Consider the following 18,367-nt stretch of genomic DNA (forward strand, 5'->3'; position numbering starts at 1 on the left):
GGGAGAAAAACAGAGAGTGCACATAGCACATGTTTATAATCCTTAACTCAAGTTCAGTTTTTGTCAGGACTGGGACTTTTCTCATAAAGCAACTGTGGATCTAATCTAATGCTACAAAAGTGGGAAGTACAACTTCAACCTGTAGAAATTAAGAGCAAGTATTAGGATAGTAGATGCTCAACTGAGCTTTTCTCAGAGATGGACATTATAAGGCTGCATTTAGAATATGACTACATTCTGGTCAGCCCACTGGGTGAGTTAACTAGAACATAAATCCTTAGCTTTCTGAAAGAGCTTTCTAGAACTGTTTAGTGATAGCCATTGTATGTCTGACAAAAATAATTTTGATTTAGATGTTTTCCCAGTAAACACATTCAGCTATACATTCCTAAAGTGTTAAGGTAATATCATGCTGAAAGCATAAATAAGAATGTTGTCTTTTTATTTAGGGGTAGGGAGATAAGGAAAGGAGAATGAATTTATTAACCAAAAGCTAAGATATATTATTTAAGGACAAATAATAAGTAAGGGGTATGAGGGCAGGAATAGAGCCAACATAAACCTTGATTTTATACTCTTTAAAATAAGAGTATGACCCTAAGAAGACATTCAACACATATTTTCTATTTACTGTTATATGTAAAGTGTTATAATTAGATGTCAGTGTGTCATTATCTTATAATAATTAGGGTAAGTTCTCCTTGGAGGTACAGAGAGTTAACTATCAAAGATGGATTTAAAAAGAAATATCAGAGAAACAACCTATTCCTTTGGGTGCTTAAACTAAATGTAGTTTAAAAGTGAATATTACACCTCCTTAGAAGTGGTTAATCAATAGGAAGACTGATTAAATGGTATAAAATGAATTTGTAAACACCTCATATATTTTGATATAATTATTACTGCTAGCTAATATTTATTGAACACTTTTATTGAGCCTGAGATTTTCCTAAGCATTTTACATATAACTATCTCATTTTATCCTAAGAACATCAGTACTATTATTATCCTCATGACTATGTGGGTGCTAGAGATGCAACATGAACGCAGACAGTCTTATTCTATAACACAATTTGATTGGTCTATGTCTCAGGTTCTGACAGGAGGATATATATATATATATATATATATATATATATATATGTACAGTTATGGGACTTGTAACTGAGGCTGGATCTAGGAGGGGTTGAAACAGAAGAAAGAGATTATATGGGCTACTAGATATCTTGAGGAGTCCAAAAGCATTCATTGTAGCAGTAACTGAGTGATAGAGTAGAAGTAAAATAAGTTGATACCAGAACGCAGCAGGTTTGGTTTAAGCTTTCAGTGCAAGGCCTAGGGTGTGGATGGATCCAGCAGTGGGTAACTGAGGTAGAGGAAAGAAGAGATGGTATCTTGATATTTAGTTGGCAAAACAATGAGGGCTAGGGTGTCATTTGAGATGTCTGTTAAATCATGACACTACCTGGGAAGGGTAAGGAATAACCTGAATCACATTATAAATTCTTTATAAAAGAGTTGGAGAGATTTCCAGTTCAAGGTGGTAGACTGTACTTACACATCAATTTATTTGCCTTCTGAAACTCTATGATGCTCCTTGTAAAGGGAGGAAAAAGATAACACAGATAACAATAGAGAGAATGGAGAGAGTACCATCAGTGGATAAAGCAGAAAAGAAACAGCAATTGCCTGGGACACAACTAGGAAGGAACTTGCATAGACCAGTTCCAGAACTGAGATGACATTTACCACTGATGGTAGGAGAGAGAAATGGGGCTGAAAAATAAGGGATTAGATGGACATTTATACATGAATTTTTCACCTCTGGATCCAGAACTGTCTGCAGCTGGGCATTAATTTCAGGTAAAAAAACACACAGGGTATTTAATTTTAAGAGATATTATCAAATTATTAATGGAGCGTACTAGAGGAGCTAGCTGGGATTCCGTGCACCAGAGTTAATCTGGTTTTCCAGCTTAATGGCTTCCTGATCTCTTATTCTTAAACAAAACCCATCAGCCAACAAGCTCTAACAAGCTTCATATTAGGGTCTCTCCATTCTTACCTCATTCTTATACTAGCTACAAAGGCCAAAAATCTGTAGACAATAATATTAAAAAAAAAAAAAAGAATCAAAACCCTAGAATATAAAAGAAAAAGTGAAAACACTAACGACATAAAGGAATCACTAAGGACATTAAAAAAACAAAAAACATTAAGAACATAAAAGAAAAAGTAAAGACACTAAGGAGAACAAACAGAAAAATAAAAAGACACTCAATGAAAATAGAAAAAAAATGACCATGGAGATAATTCTGAGAACAAATGATGACCTTTAAATAAGCCTGAATTCAGCAATCCCATTTCTGGCTATATGTCCAAAGGAAATGAAAAGATATCGAACTGATATCTACACTCATTGCACTATTATTTATGCATCCAAGAGCCAGAATATGGAAACAACCTAAATGTCCATCAACAAATGAAGTAGATGGGGGAAAATCCTTCCACAAATCATCACAATGTACACTTTAAATATTTTACAATTTTAAGCACTTGGTGGGCGCTGCTTTCATTTTTTTTTCCTTTTTCTTTTTCTTTGTTTTGTTTTGTTTTTTCTTTATATCTTTGATATCTTTGCCTGTGCTGAGTGTGGGTTTTCGGTTGTTTTTACATGTGAATGTATTTGATTTTTTCTTTGTTGTTGTTGTGCTTGGTGATCTGCTTTATTCTGAAATTGCCCTACCAGGGCCCAGCTTAAGAGGCACAAGATTCAACACACCCAGAGGCCAACTCCAGACCAAACCAGAGTACTACCAGGTTTGACCTACAAATGTCACACCCACAGGGAATTCTCTGCAGGCACAAGAGCCCATAGAGGCAAAACCACATTTAAGTGGTCAACACTCACGCAGTAGAACACCCTGCGGTAGGCAGAGCCAAGTCTCACAACTAGTTAGCCTGGGAGTTAACCCCACCTACTCAGAAGCGAAAACTAATTAAAGATCTTCTTTAACAGGACAACATACACAACACAAGAGTCACCTTTGGTGCACATGCAGAGGAGAAGAACGAAGTAGTGCAAGTCAAATATAAAGGACACATAATACATAAGATAACTCAGCAAGAACTAAGAACTCTAGGGGATCTACCTAATACATTGAAGCAAACACAGAGAGTCAGCCAGAATGGGGAAACAAAGAAACATGTCCCAAATAAAAAAAACAGAAGAAACCTCCAGAAATGGAACCAAATGTAACAGAGGTAACCAACCTATCAGAGACAGAGTTCAGAACACTGATGATAAGAATGTTTAAGGAGCTTAGAGACGACATAAAGAAGGATAGAGAAATCATAATGAACAACCAGTTAGAACTAAAGAACACAATTAATGAAATAAAGAACTCACTTGAAGGAATTAACAGCAGGTTAGGTGAAGCAGAGGATCGAATCAGCGACTTAGAAGACAAGTTAACAGAGATCACCCAAACAGAACAACAGAAAGAAAAAAGAATAAAAAACAATGAAGATGGTTTAAGAGACCTCTGGGATAACATCAAGCGCAACAACATGTGCATCATAGGAATACCAGAAGGCGAAGAGAGGAAGCAAGGGATTGAGAACATATTTGAAGTAATAATGTCCAAAACTTCCCTAACCTGATGAAGGAAACCAACATACAAGCCCAGGAAATGCAGAGAGTGCCAACCAGGATAAACCCAAACAGGTCCACACCAAGACACATTACAGTTAAAATGGCAAAGGTTAAAGACAAAGAGAGAATCCTAAAAGCAGCAAGAGAAAGACAGAGGGTTACATACAAGGGAACTCCCATAAGACTATCAAATGACTTTTCTACAGAAACATTGCAGGCCAGGAGGAGTGTCAGGAGATACTCAAAGTGATGGAAAACAAAGGCCTACAACCTAGATTGCTTTCCAGCAAGGCTATCATTTCAAGTAGATGGAGAGATAAAGAGCTTCCCAGAAAAGAATAAGCTAAAGGAATTTATTACCACCAACCTAGCATTGCAAGAAATACTAAAAGGACTTCTGTAAATAGAAGAAAGATGAAACCAATCTAACTACAAAATTAAAAATGGCAATAACTATGTACCTATCAATAATCACTTTAATGTAAATGGTTTAAATGCTCCAATCAAGAGACATAGGGTGGCTGAGTGGATAAGAAAGCAAGACCCTTGTATATGCTGTATACAAGAGACTCACCTCAGATCAAAAGACACACACAGGCTGAAAGTGAAGGGTTGGAGTAAGATATTTCATGCAAATGGAAATGAGAAAAAATCTGGAGTTGCAATACTTATATCTGACAAAATAGACTTTAAAATGAAGAACATATTAAAAGACAAAGATGGGCACTATATAATAATAAAGGGATTGATCCGACAAGAGGACATAACCCTAGTAAACATCTATGCACCCAACATAGGAGCACCTAAATATATAAAACAGATATTGACTGACATAAAGACAGAGATCAACAGTAACACTATCATAGTAGGGGACTTCAACACACCTCTGACAACAAGGGACAGGTCTTCCAGACAGAAAATCAATATGGAAACAACAGCCTTAAATGACACATTGGACCACTTGGATTTAATCGATATTTTCAGAGCATTTCACCCCAAAGCTGCAGAATACACATTCTTCTCAAGCGCACATGGAACATTTTCCAAGATAGACCATATGTTAGGCCACAAAACAAGTCTTGATAAATTTAAGAAAATTGAAATCATACCAATTGTCTTCTCTGACCACAGTGCTATGAAATTAGAAATGAACTACAGGAAAAAAAAACTGGAAGACACACCAATTCATGGAGGCTGAATAACATGTTACTAAATAATGAATGGGTCAACCAAGAGATCAAGGAAGAAATCAAAAGATATCTCAAGACAAACGAAAATGAAAACACGGTGACCCAAAATCTATGGGATGCCATGAAAGCAGTCCTAAGAGGGAAATTCATAGCATTGCAGGCCTACCTAAAGAAACAAGAAACATCACTAATCAACAGTTTATCTTCACACTTAAGGGATCTGGAAAAAGAACAGCAAAATAAGCCCAAAGGGAGTACAAGGAAGGAGATAATAAAGATCAGAGTGGAAATAAATGAAATAGAAACCAGAAAAACAATACAAAAGATCAATGAATCCAAGAGTTGGTTCTTAGAGAAGATAAACAAAATCTACAAACTTTTAGCCAGACTCATTAAAAAAAAGAGAGGACCCAAATTAATAAAATCAGAAATGAAAGAGGAGAAGTGACAACAGACATCGCAGAAATACAAAACATTTTAAGAAATTACTATGAGCAACTATACACCAACAAATTTGACAATCTGGAAGAAATGGACAATTTTATACAGGCATACAACCTTCCAAGGCTAACTCGAGAAGAAACAGAAAACCTGAATAGACTGATTACCACCAAGGAAATCGAATCAGTAATCAACAATCTCCTAACAAACAAAAGCCCTGGACCAGATGGCTTTACAGGTGAATTTTACAAAACGTTCAAAAAAGAATTACCACGTATTCTACTCAAGCTCTTCCAAAAAATCCAGAAGGAGGGAAGGCTCCCAAACACTTTTTACGAAGCCACTATCACCCTCATTCCAAAATCAGACAAAGATACCACAAAAAAAGAAAACTACAGACTGATATCTTTAATGAACATAGATGCAAAAATCCTCAGCAAAATATTAGCGAACAGAATTCAGCAATACTTTAAAAAGATCATACACCATGATCAAGTGGGATTCATCCCTGGTAGACAAGGGTGGTTGAACGTCCACAAATCAATTAGTGTGATACACCACATTAACAAAATGAAAAATAAAAATCACATGATCATATCAATAGATGCAGGAAAAGCATTTGATAAAATCCAGCAGCCATTTATGATAAAAACCCTTAAGAAAGTGGGAATAGAGGAATCATATCTCAACATAATAAAGGCCATATATGATAAACCCACAGCCAACATCATACTCAATGGGGAAAAGGTAAAATCATTCCCCTTAAGATCAGGAACAAGGCAAGGTTGTCCACTTTCTCCACTTCTATTCAACACAGTGCTGGAAGTTCTAGTCACAGCAATCAAACAAGAAAAAGAAATAAAAGGCATCCAAATCGGTAAGTAGGAAGTAAAATTGTCATTATATGCGGATGACATGATACTATATATAGAGAACCATAAAGACTCCACCAAGAAACTATTAGAGCTGATAGATGAATTTAGTAAAGTAGCAGGATACAAAATTAATATTCAGAAATCAGTTGCATTTGTATATACCAATAATAAAACATCAGAAGGAGAAATTAAAAAAAAATCCATTTACAATTGCTTCAAAGACTATAAAATACCTGGGAATAAATTTAACCAAAGAACTAAAAGATCTGTACTCAGAAAATTATAAGACACTGAAGAAAGAAATGAAAGAAGATACAAATAGATGGAAACACATACCATGTTCATGGATAGGAAGAATTAATGTAGTTAAAATGTCCATACTACCTAAGGCAATATACATATTCAACGCAATTCCTATCAAACTACCAACGACGTTTTTAACAGAAATAGAACATATAATTCTAAAATTTATATGGGACCATAAAAGACCCCGGATAGCCTCAGCAATCTTGAGAAATAAGAACAAAGTGGGAGGTATAATGATACCTGACATCAAATTATACTACAAGGCTACAGTAATCAAAACAGCATGATACTGGCATAAAAACAGACACATAGATCAATGGAACAGACTAGAGAGTCCAGAAATCAATCAATGCCTATATGGCCATTTAATCTATGACAATGGAAGCAAGAATGTATGGTGGGGTAAAGACAGTCTATTCAATAAATGGTGCTGGGAAACCTGGACAGACACATGCAAAAAAATGAAGCTGGACCACCTCCTTACACCATATACAAAAATGAATTCAAAATGGCTTAAAGACTTAAATGTAAGATCTGAAACCATAAAATTCCTAGAAGAAAATATAGGAAGAAACTTCACAGACATTACCCAGAGTAAGATGTTTACTGATACATCCCCTCACAGAAGGGAAGTAAGACAAACAATAAACATCTGGGATTACATCAAATTAAAAAGTTTTTCACAGCAAAAGAAAACATCAATAAAACAAAAACCTTAATTAATGGGAAAAGATATTTGCCAATGATATATCTGATAAGGGGTTAATATCACAAATTTATAAAGAACTCACTCAACTCAACTCCAAAAAAACAAACACCCAATTAAAAATGGGCAGAGGACATGAAGAGACATTTTTCTAAAAAGGACATACAGATGGCACAGACATAGGAAAAAATGCTCAAACTCACTAATCATTAGAGAAATGCAAATTCAAACCACAATGAGATACCACCTCACCCCAGTCAAAATGGCTATCATCAATAAATCAACAAACAACAAGTGTTGGCGTGGATGTGGAGAAAAGGGAACCCTTGTGCACTGTTGGTGGGATTGCAGATTGGTGCAGCCACTATGGAAAGCAGTATGGAGGTATCTCAAAAATCTGAAAATGGAACTACCTTATGATCCAGCAATTCCACTCCTAGGTATCTATCCAGAGAAATCCAAAACTCTAACTCAAAAAACTTTATGCACGCCTATGTTTATTGTAGCACTATACACAATAGCCAAGACATGGAAACAACCGAAATGCCCATCAGTAGATGACTGGATTAAGAAACTGTAGTACATTTATACAATGGAGTATTACGCAGCCATAAAGAAAAAAGAAATCTTTCCATTTGCAACAACATAGATGGACCTAGAGAACATTATGTTAAGTGAAATAAGTCAGACAGAGAAAGACAAATACCATATGATCTCACTTATATGTGGAATCTAAAGAAAAGGATAAGTGAATGAACTAATCAGAAACAGTCTCAGAGACATAGAGGAAAAACTGAGGGTTGCTAGATGGGCGGGGATGTGGGGATAAGGGGGAAGGTGAGGGGATTAGAAAACAGTCGGTAACCACAAGATGGCCACGGGGTTTTGAAAATTAATTTGGGGAATGTAATCAATAATGTTGTAAAGATTTTGTAGGGTATCCGATGGACACTTGTCTCATTAGGGAGATCACCTCAGGGATGATGTAGATGCCTGATCACTGCATTGTACACCTGAAGCTGAACAATAATGAATGCCAACTATAATTTTATATATCTATATAAAATTTATATAATTTTATTGCACACACACATATATATATATACACACACATATATATATATATATGTATATATGTATGTATATACTTATAAGAAGTGGAGTACAGCACTAGGAATAGAGACAGTGGAAATGTAATGGCTCAGTGCGATGTCAGAGGGATAGTGGATGGGGGGAGGGGGGTTCACACAGTGTGAGGGATATAAATGATAAACGTCTAAGTATTACTTTGTCTTGTGTACCTGAAACTAATAAAACAAACAAACAAACAAACAAAGAAAAGATACCTCACTTTGGTTTTCCTTTGCATTTTTATGATTATATGAGTTTGACTCTTCTTAAGTAATCATCTATATATTTGCTCATTTATGATACTGCTGTTTAGGAAAGTCCTCTTGTTCTTTTCCCTTATAGTTTTGCCATTTTCTTATTAATATTTTGAATTTAGTAAAATTGGGATACACATTCTTTGTCAGTTATATACTTTGCGAATATCTTTTCCGGGTTTATGACTTCTTACATCACATTTGTTATGATATATTTTAATAAACAAAATTCTCAGTTTAAAAAAAAGAATCTGATTGCCAAACTTATTTAAATCAATACAGGTTTTGATAAATAATAATCTCTCAGAACATAAAAGCAAAGATGAATAATATATGGAAAAGACAAGAGACATACAATATAAACTCAAGAAGTTCAACATTCAAAGAGAACCAAGATGATGGAGTAAACACTGTGCTTGCATCATCCCATTAACACATCAAAATTACAACTAAATTATAGAACAATCAACATGGAGAACCATCTGAAGTCTAGCTGAACAGAAGCTATATAACTAAGGATATAAAGAGGCTGTGTCAAGACTTGTAGGAGGGGTGGAGACTCAAAACAGGCTTGTCTCAATGCACACATGTGGTGGTTGAAAATCAGGAGGGATATCTCAGCCACAGAGGTTCCCCATGGAGGAATGAGAAACCCCAGCCCCAAGCAAGCCTCCCTAGCCCCAAGTACTGGTGTCAGCAGGAGGAGCCCCCACAACATCTGGCTGTGAAAAACAGTGGGGATTCTGACAATTACAGTAGGATGGAAAGCTGCTGGGAAACCCACACATCCTCTTAAAGGAACTATGAAGGCACTCGTCCTGGGCTTTGGCAGAAGGACAGTGACTCTGGGGGCATTAGAGACATATAGGGAGAGACTGAGTTGTGTAACTTCGGGTGCAAGGACTGGAGGGACAGTCACCATTTTTCCTGTGTTGAGTTCTTCTCCTGTGCAGCTGGCAGGTGGATGCCATCTTTCCTGTGTTAAGTTCCGCACCCCCCAACCCTCCATGCTTACAGCCAAATCTGAATCTAAATTGGTCTTGTGATCTCTGTTTGCTCCACCGTGGTGACTCACTGAGACCACTCCACACCCAACTCCATATTGCAAGAGGCTTTTTCAGAGGCTGAACCGTATGAGTGCTGGCAGATGGCAGCAGGACTCAGAGTGTCCTGGGTTTTTGCAGAGCTTCCTCAGACCTGGTACTGGTGGCAGCCATCCTCAGTTAACAGTGTGGACTCTCCCATGTGCTTTCAGGTACAGCACTGGCAGTGACCAACCATGGATTTCTTTGTAGCTCCTACTGGGTATTCCTGTCTGGACACAGGCAGGGGCTGACCTTGGCCTGCACTGGGGCACCTCCCAAGAGGGTCCAGAGAAAACATACTTGGAGGTTGGCTTCAGAACACAGCACAGAATCACCCAATTAGCCCCACAAGTAGCAAACCCAAAGGGCACTCTTAATAGGCATCAGAGCACACTGGGACAAATCTTGCTTCATGGGGTAAGCCCCCTCACAGCAACCCATAAGCTATGGATATGGCCAACCCTCACAGCCAGACTGCCCACTGACATGCCAATAGCAATTGAGGCTCAACTATAACAGGATGACACACACAACCCACACAAGGGACATATATAGAGCACCTGGCTCAGGTGACAAGGGAGACTGTGCCACTGGGCCCCACAGGAACCAACTACACAAGGTCACATGGCCAAGACTGGGAGATACAGCAGATATACCTAATACAGAAACTAACACAGAAAGGCCACCAAAATGAGGAAATAAAGAAATATGTCCCAAAAGAAAGAGCAGGAGAAAACTTCAGAAAAAGAATTAAACAAGATGTAGGCAAGCAACTTACCAGAGACAGAGTTCAAAACAATGGTTATAAAGATGCTCAAGAAACTTAGTGAGAACTTCAACAAAGAGATTGCAAGCATAAAAAAGGGCATAGAAACCATTAAAAAAGAACCAGCTTGAAGTGAATAATACAAGAACTGAAATGGAGAAGGCACTAGAAAGAATCACCAGCAGACTATATGAAGCAGAGGATTGAATCAGTGATTTGGAAGACAAAGTAGCAGAAAAAAAACAAATCAGAACAGGAAAAAAAATGAGGAAAGTTTAAGAGACCTCTGGGACAACATCAAGCATAATAACATTTGTATCATAGGGGTACCACAAAGAGAAGAGAGAAAGCAAGGGATTGAGAGCCTACTTGAAGAAATAATGACTGAAAACTTTCCTAACCTGGTGAAGGAAATAGATATACAATTCCAAGAAGTGCAGAGAGTCCCAAACAAGGTGAATCCAAACAGGTCCATACCAAGACACATCATAATGAACTTGGTAAAGTTTAAAGACAAAGAGAGAATCCTGAAAACAGCAAGAAGAAAGCAGTTAGTTATCTACAAGGAGTTTCCATAAGACTGTCCGCTGATTTCGCAACAGAAACTTTGCAGGCCAGAGGGATTGTTACAAAATACTCAAAGTTATGAGGCAAGGATCTACAACCCAGATTACTCTGCCCAACAAGACTATCTATCATATAAAATTGAATGACAGATAAAGAGCTTCCCAGACAACAAAAAGCTGAAGAAATTCATCATCACCAAACCAGTATTACAAGGAATGATAAAGGGACTAATTTAAGATGGAAAAAAGAAAGATAAAACATATGGATAATAAAATGGCAATAACTACATATCTATTAATAATTACTTTCAACGTAAATCAAAGAAATGCTCCAATGAAAAACACAGGGTGGCTGAATGGATAAGAAAGCAAAACACTTATATATGCTGCCTATAAGAGACTTCAGATTGAAAGTCACACACAGAATGGAATTAAAGGGATGAAAAAAGTTATTTCATGAAAATGGAAGGAAATATACAAGAAAACTAGGGTACCAATACTTATACCAGACAAAATAGATTTTAAAGCAAAGGCTTTAACAAGAGACAAAGAAGGACCCAGTAATACCACTTCTGGGTATTTATCTAAAGACACTCAACATGTTACTTCAAGGGGATGTGTGCATCCATATCTCCATTGCAACATTATTTAAAATAACAAAGATGTGGAGGGAGTGTGGGTGTCTATCAGTAGATGAATGGATAAAGAGGAGGTGGTACATATATAAAATGGAATATTTCTCAGCCAGGGAAAGGAATGGGTTCTTACCATCTGCAGCAGCATGGATGGACCTAGGGGATATTGTGCTGAGTGGAGGATGTCAGGCAGAAAAAGACAGACCCAATGTGATTTCTCTTGTATGTGGAATTTAAATAACAAAAGAAACAAACAAACCAAAGAGAAACAAACTCATAGATACAGAGAATATCTTGATGGTTGCCAGATGGGAGAGGGTTTAAGGATGGGTGAAAGGGAAGGGATTAAGAAGTACAAATTTGTTGTTCCACAGTAATCATGGGGATGTAGGATATAGCATAAAGAATGTAGTCAATAATATGGTAATAACTATGTATAGTGCCAGGTGGGTACTAGACGAGTCAGGGGGATCATTTCTTAAATTATACAAATGTCTAACCACTATACTGTACACCTGAAATTAACATAAAATAATACTGAATGTCAACTTCAATTGAAAAATTTAAAAAGAGGGGAAAGGTGAAGGGTAATAAGTGGTCCTAATTTCCAGGTATAAAACAAATAAGTCTTGGGGACGTAATATACAGCATAGGGAATATAGTTAATAATATTGTGATAGTGTGGTACTGTGTTAGATAGTTGCTGGACTTATCATCGTGATCACTGCTTTAGATATTTAAATGTTGAACAACTATGGTATACACCTGAAACTGATATAATGTTGTATGTCAGCTGTATTTTTTTAATAAAAATATAAAATAAAAAAAAGTTCAACATTCAGTTAGTAAGAGTTTGAGGAAGAAAGGTCAAAGAAAGCAGAAGGTTAAGGGTTATTACAGAATGAATGCAAGATAATTTCCCAAAGCTGAAGAAAGAAGTACATCTTCAGGGCCCACAAACTTCCCAGCACAGGCTATGAGAAAAGACTCACAGTTAGACACAATTGTGAAATTCTGCAATATTATTTACAAAGAAAAATTATAAATTCTTCCTGAGAGAAAAACAAATCCCCAACCAAAGAAGCAAGAATTAGACTGACGACAAACTTAACCACCTGCTAATTAGATTCTGTAAAACCACGGAGTATTTTCAAAGTTATGAGAGGAAATGCTTGTCAAGCTGAAATCTGTTTAGCCAAGAAGCCTGTTAAATATGAGGACAAAATAAATACATTTTCAGATGAGTGAGAACTGAGAAAATTGAGACCCCAAATATCCTTTCTTAAAAAGGAACTTGAAGATGTATTTCGGCAAAATGAGGCAGCCAAGTACTGGAGACATCATTCAGAGGAGAGCAAAGCTGAGCCAAGAAGTGAAGAATATGTTTTCTGGAAACCAGATGCTAATATTGTGTGAGCCCTTGTCTCCAGCCGTGGCTTACGTCAGATTTATTCGTTTGAGTAACTCATTTGTTTTTAAATTTGGGTTGTTTTCATGCCACTTGTAAACAAGTGCCTCAATGGTCCATAATTGATGGAATATAAAAGTAGAATCTTAAGAGCATCGCTACGGAGCATGGATTCAATGAGAAGTACTATAGAACCCACAGAGAAAGAAATGTAATCAAAACAAACTACTTAACTCAAAAGCAGTATTTACATAGTCAAAGAGTTTAAAAAGTTTTAAATTTTTATAATCCACTATGGACAAATCATGAGAGACTTTTTGCAGTCAGAAATTATTAATCATAATTGTTTATTCATTATCTACATATCGACAAAATTAAACTTATGCCTAACAGAAGTTGGAAAGTAGAAGGGGGTAAACACAGACAGAGGATAGAAAAACTCATGCCCTCATCTCCCAAAGCAGGCAGTCAAGAGATCTCATGTTAGGAATAGAATAAAAATTGGAGGTACACATAGCAGTCCCTGCCATGTCATCACCAATGGTATTGAGGACACATTGTAGTAGGGAGGGTATTTACATTAGTAGAAAAATAGAGCCGTATGATTTTTCATATAATTTCAGAAGTTTAAAAAAATAAAGCTACAAATTCATATGATGAATACTGGCAGGGGTTCTCCACTCAGTACTCTCATACAATAGGGCATCTTTTCTTCTTCTTTTGAAAATTTACTCCACTGCACAATAAAAAAAAATACAAAAAGGGCAAATATAGGCAGTTTACTCAGGCAAATCCACAAATTATAAAAATATAAAACTATTATTACAAAAATATAAATAGCAATGTTAAACATTGCTTGAAATCAAGGAAATGCAAAATAAAATACCAAAATGATATATTTTTCATTTATTGGATTAGCAGAGATTTTAAATATGGTAGAAAGAGTGCAGAGAAACAGGGACTGTCATGATCAGCTGATGGTAGAGAAAAGTACTACAAACTTTCTGGAGGACACGTTAGGAATAAATGTTAAAACTATTCATCTCTTTGGGGAAGCAATTCTACCTCTACAAATGTATAATAGTTTAAGGATGACATTGGATAAGGGTACAAAGATGTAAATACAAGAGTATTGTTGAAATTCGGCTTATAATATCTAGAAACCGAACACCATCTAAAAGATAATCCAGGGAGAAATAGACAAATCCATTATGGAACATATGAAAATGAAGGTTGTAGGTCTAAATTTATCGACAAAGAGAAACATCCACAATCTATTGCTTAGTATGTATAATATGATCACATATTAGTGGAGGGAAGAAAAAATGTTTATGTGCAAATAAGTGTACACTAAGTAGAAACTCTGGAAATACATGCCTCAGAGCACTGGGTATTGTGGGGTGTGGTGGCTTAGTCTTCCCTGGAAGGGAGTACATCATCTTTAGCATGTTTATAAACAATAATAAAACCCACAAAAATCAGTCTGCTTTTTATTATCACCATGTCCAGCAATTCTAAACCATTTAAAACACTCCTTCTTGCTGAAAAAGACCATTCCACTCCTACCATTCCCCAACCTTGGTATGCCATTTCATCAAAGATCAAAAAGTGGTATCCCAGTGAGAAAATAAAATTAGATGAGAGGGCCAAAAGGTCAAAACAGTTGTACGCCAGCATACGAGGTATATGAGGCCAAGTTTAAGATCTCACAATGCTTGTCCGGTCTCTATCTGTACTGTCTACTCCTCCTGCACCGCCCCCACCCCCCTAATGTGGCCCCTGGTCTACCAGTGTAAGCCTGGAATTTTCTGTTGATAAATCTGCCAGCTCATGACACAGACACAGTCTTTTCCCTTCATCAATACGCATTTTTTTTCTTGAGTCTTATTTCCATGGCAAATTTGAAGTTTAAAAGAAAATTGCTAATAATTCTATAAAATGATGAGTATCTTAGTGGTGGTGAGTTAAGGCAGTTTGGCTAAGTGATAGGAAAGTTATGTAACTTCTTTAGAAAGTAGATTTTAAAACAGTAAAGGAACTGAGAGGAGGAAAGAGAACTTTTGGTAGCACATGTCACATTATTTAGGAACCTACCGAACACAACCAAGAATAAAGGGAGGCCTTTTAGGTTTTCAAGAGATAAATCATGTTATCATGAAAAAGCCAACTGACACTGACCTAACATCTATGTAGTCTTCAGCCTACACATTAATAATTTTTCTTATGTGTCTAGTAAATGACATCAGAAAAAATAATGATAGCAAAGTAAGATTTATGGATGAGAAAATAGGAATTACCAACATGGGCTCAAGTCCTCGCTTAAATGTCACCTTTTCAATGAGGCGGATCACTCATATAAAATTGACCCCCCTCGACCTCCAGTTTTCTAAGCTTACTCTTCTTTTTTCCTATAGATTTTAACACCTCCCAATATCCTGTAATATTAATTAATTTATGTACACCAGGGTGCCAAAAAAATGTATACAAGTGGACATTTTGGTCAATGTTGTTCAAGTAGTAGTTTGCCGTAATCAGAAGTGTCTGGACGCTGATGGTAACCACTTTGTTCACCTCTTATAATTACAGAAGTCAAATGTGACTTGTATTCATCTTCTGTTATCAGTATATATTGAGTATTACAATTTTAATACAGTTTCCTTTCTTAAAATGTGTATACATTGTTTTGACACCCTCTGTATATGTACATATGTGTGTAGATATGCTTATTCTTCTTTACCCACATAGAGCTCCATTTTGGGCTTATTTCACTCATGTAGCAGAAGGACATAGGAACAATGCTTGGCATAAAATAGATGCTTAATAAATATTGCTGTCTGAAGGAAGGAAGAATTGAAGGAAGGAAGGAAGGAAGGAAGGAAGGAAGGAAGGAAGGAAGGAAGGAAGGAAGGAAGGAAAAAGAATGGAGGATATAGAGCAGGGGTGTCAAAACTGAGGCCCTCGGGCCAACTGCGGTCCACAATCCCTATTGTTAATTGGTCCACAGCAAATTCCAAAAATATATTTAGTTTACTTAAATAAACCAGGTGAGGCAATACGTACTTCACCTCGAGTGAGTGGCCCAGCTGGTTGTGTATTTTACCACATATGGCCCTTGGTAAAAAATGTTGAAAAAAGTTTTGACACCCCTGATATAGAGGTCTGGAGCTCACCTCTGGCTCACTATGGGCCCAAACAAGATGGTGCTCAAGGAGAGCATCTCCAGGTGTTACCACTAAAGTGCCAAGCTTATTTTTATTGAATTGGATATTAACCATTATTTAACAATGGTCATTTAATCCTTGTGGTACTGCTTCAAGGTGTCTTTCAACATGAATTGAAGTTTTGTTCTTTATAAATGGGGAATTAGTAATAGGAGAATTTACTGCAGCTATTCAGTTAGTTTTTCCTGAGACCTGAGCAAAGATTACCAGCTATATATGAAAAGTATCTGTTTTATGGATTAGTAAAATGAGAGTTAGTTGAACTCCATGTCTACTTTTGACATTCTAATTCGTGCAATTTCAATGAACGCATAATCTAATCAATGCTGTGTTCCATTCTGATAATTTCTATAGCAACTTGTAGTTTAAAATACACTGTATATAAATATTGGAATATTATAACTAATTACAAGAGCAATCATTTGATTACATTTTAGAAATACTAGAGATCTAGCAAAAAAACTCTTTGTGAGGTTCATGTGCTAGAATTGTGGAACTATTTTTTTACAAGTGTGTTGCCATGCCCATGGTAGATTTATATATTGTCATGCAGGGTCTCTAGTCCCGCTCCCTACACAAGAATGCACGATATGGTGAGGCCAAAAAGGAACACCCACAGAGCCATAGATAGGGGAGTCATACCATTATATTCTCGCTGGCGGCTGGGTTGGAGACACAGGAGGTGGGAGCCACACGATCTGTAACCTGCCGTCCGCTTCTCTGACAACAAACCAACCAACCCCACTTGCTAACTGCAATCCACGCTTGCTGGCTTAGCCACGGCAGTTATATCAGTGGCTAATGACTAACTGGTAACAGCTGATGGCCAACTAGTCACGGCTGATGACCATCTACTACCCGAGCCAGCACCTTTCCATGTGAGGCTGAGAGCCTGAAAACTGCCCTTTGGGACTCTGTTCCCATGTATATCTACCGTGATAGATAACCTGGTGTAATAATCAATTTGAATGGCAAAGCTAAGCTGATGTAATCAAGAAGCTGTATGGGAGTCTGTGGACTCTGAAAAGCCTGTGGGACTGTGTGGGGACAGAGCCAGGAGTGCAGTTTCCAGGCTCTCGGCCTCACGTGGAAAGGTGTTGGCTCAGGTAGTAAATGGCCATCAACTGTGATTGGATGGCCATCATCTGTGGCTAGTTGGCCGTCAGCTGTAACCAGTGAGCCATTGGCCACTAATATAACTGCCATGGCTACACTAGCAAAAAATGGGGGCCAGCAAGAAGATGCTGGCTGAGGTAGCAAGTGCGGATTGCAGTTAGCACGGAGGTTTGCAGCTAGCAAGGGAGGTTGGTTGGCAGAGAGAAGTGGACGGTAGGTTGCAGATAGTGTGGCTTCTGCTTCCTGTGTCTCCAACCTAGCCACCTGCAAGAATATAGTGGTATGACTCCCCTATCTATGGCTCTGTGGGTGTTCCTTTTTTGACTCACCATATCCTGTGTTCTTGTGTAGGGAGCGGGAGCTGTGACTCCGTATGACACCCTGCATGACAGGCTATGTGGACCATTAGGAAGCTGAGGGATTGATGTTTCCTCTAATCAGCACAAACTCCAGTGCACCAAGTTCTCCCTTTCATGCTGGAGGAGCCCTCTGCCAGGCTCATGCTGATGCCCTATCACAGAGGAGGGTGAAGAGATTGTTCTCAAGAGATACACCCCTAGGGAAGTGGAGGAGGCAGGATGGGGCAGAGGGAGATGCTGACCCATGGTAGAATTGTAAGAGATTTCAGTCTACCCTACAGGAACCTCAAGAGCTGAGATGGTTCTTCAGAGGCATCCTAAATAAGTAAAGGAGGACAAGCTTGTATCCCATCATCAGGCATTTGGCTTTGGGCCACTCTCAAGGGGGCATACTTTAGTGGTGGCAGTTTCCCATAGCCTAATGATAATACCCAGCAAGAGAGGGCTGGGGATTGTCAGCAGCCATACTCTCAGGCACAAGGGGGTGGGGTCTTGGCTCCGCAGGGGAAGTTAGGGCAGAGAACCAGGGTATCCATTATGTATTCTCACAAGTAATTCTCTTCTCAGATATAAAGATATGCACAGCCAGGAAGGTAAAAAGATTTCAGAGAATGAAGAGAAAATAAGAGAATTCAAATAGGTAACAACTTGAA

The 18,367-nt window shown here is 37.6% G+C and overlaps 1 protein-coding gene across 2 annotated transcripts in view; it reads right to left on the reverse strand.

Annotated features, from left to right (window-relative positions):
- Positions 1-17,168, reverse strand: part of FAP (fibroblast activation protein alpha) — a 90,277-nt gene extending 73,109 nt beyond the window's left edge. Inside the window, exon 1 of one of the 2 annotated variants that reach the window (XR_012497800.1) lies at positions 16,882-17,168. The gene's annotated coding sequence lies outside the window, so the exon portion shown is untranslated. The remainder of the gene's footprint in view (positions 1-16,881) is intronic. The other variant, XM_019727297.2, reaches the window with a different exon arrangement.
- Positions 17,169-18,367: the final 1,199 nt, after the last annotated feature.

Source organism: Rhinolophus sinicus, linkage group LG01 (genome assembly GCF_036562045.2).
Source record: "Rhinolophus sinicus isolate RSC01 linkage group LG01, ASM3656204v1, whole genome shotgun sequence".
NCBI lineage: Eukaryota > Metazoa > Chordata > Mammalia > Chiroptera > Rhinolophidae > Rhinolophus > Rhinolophus sinicus.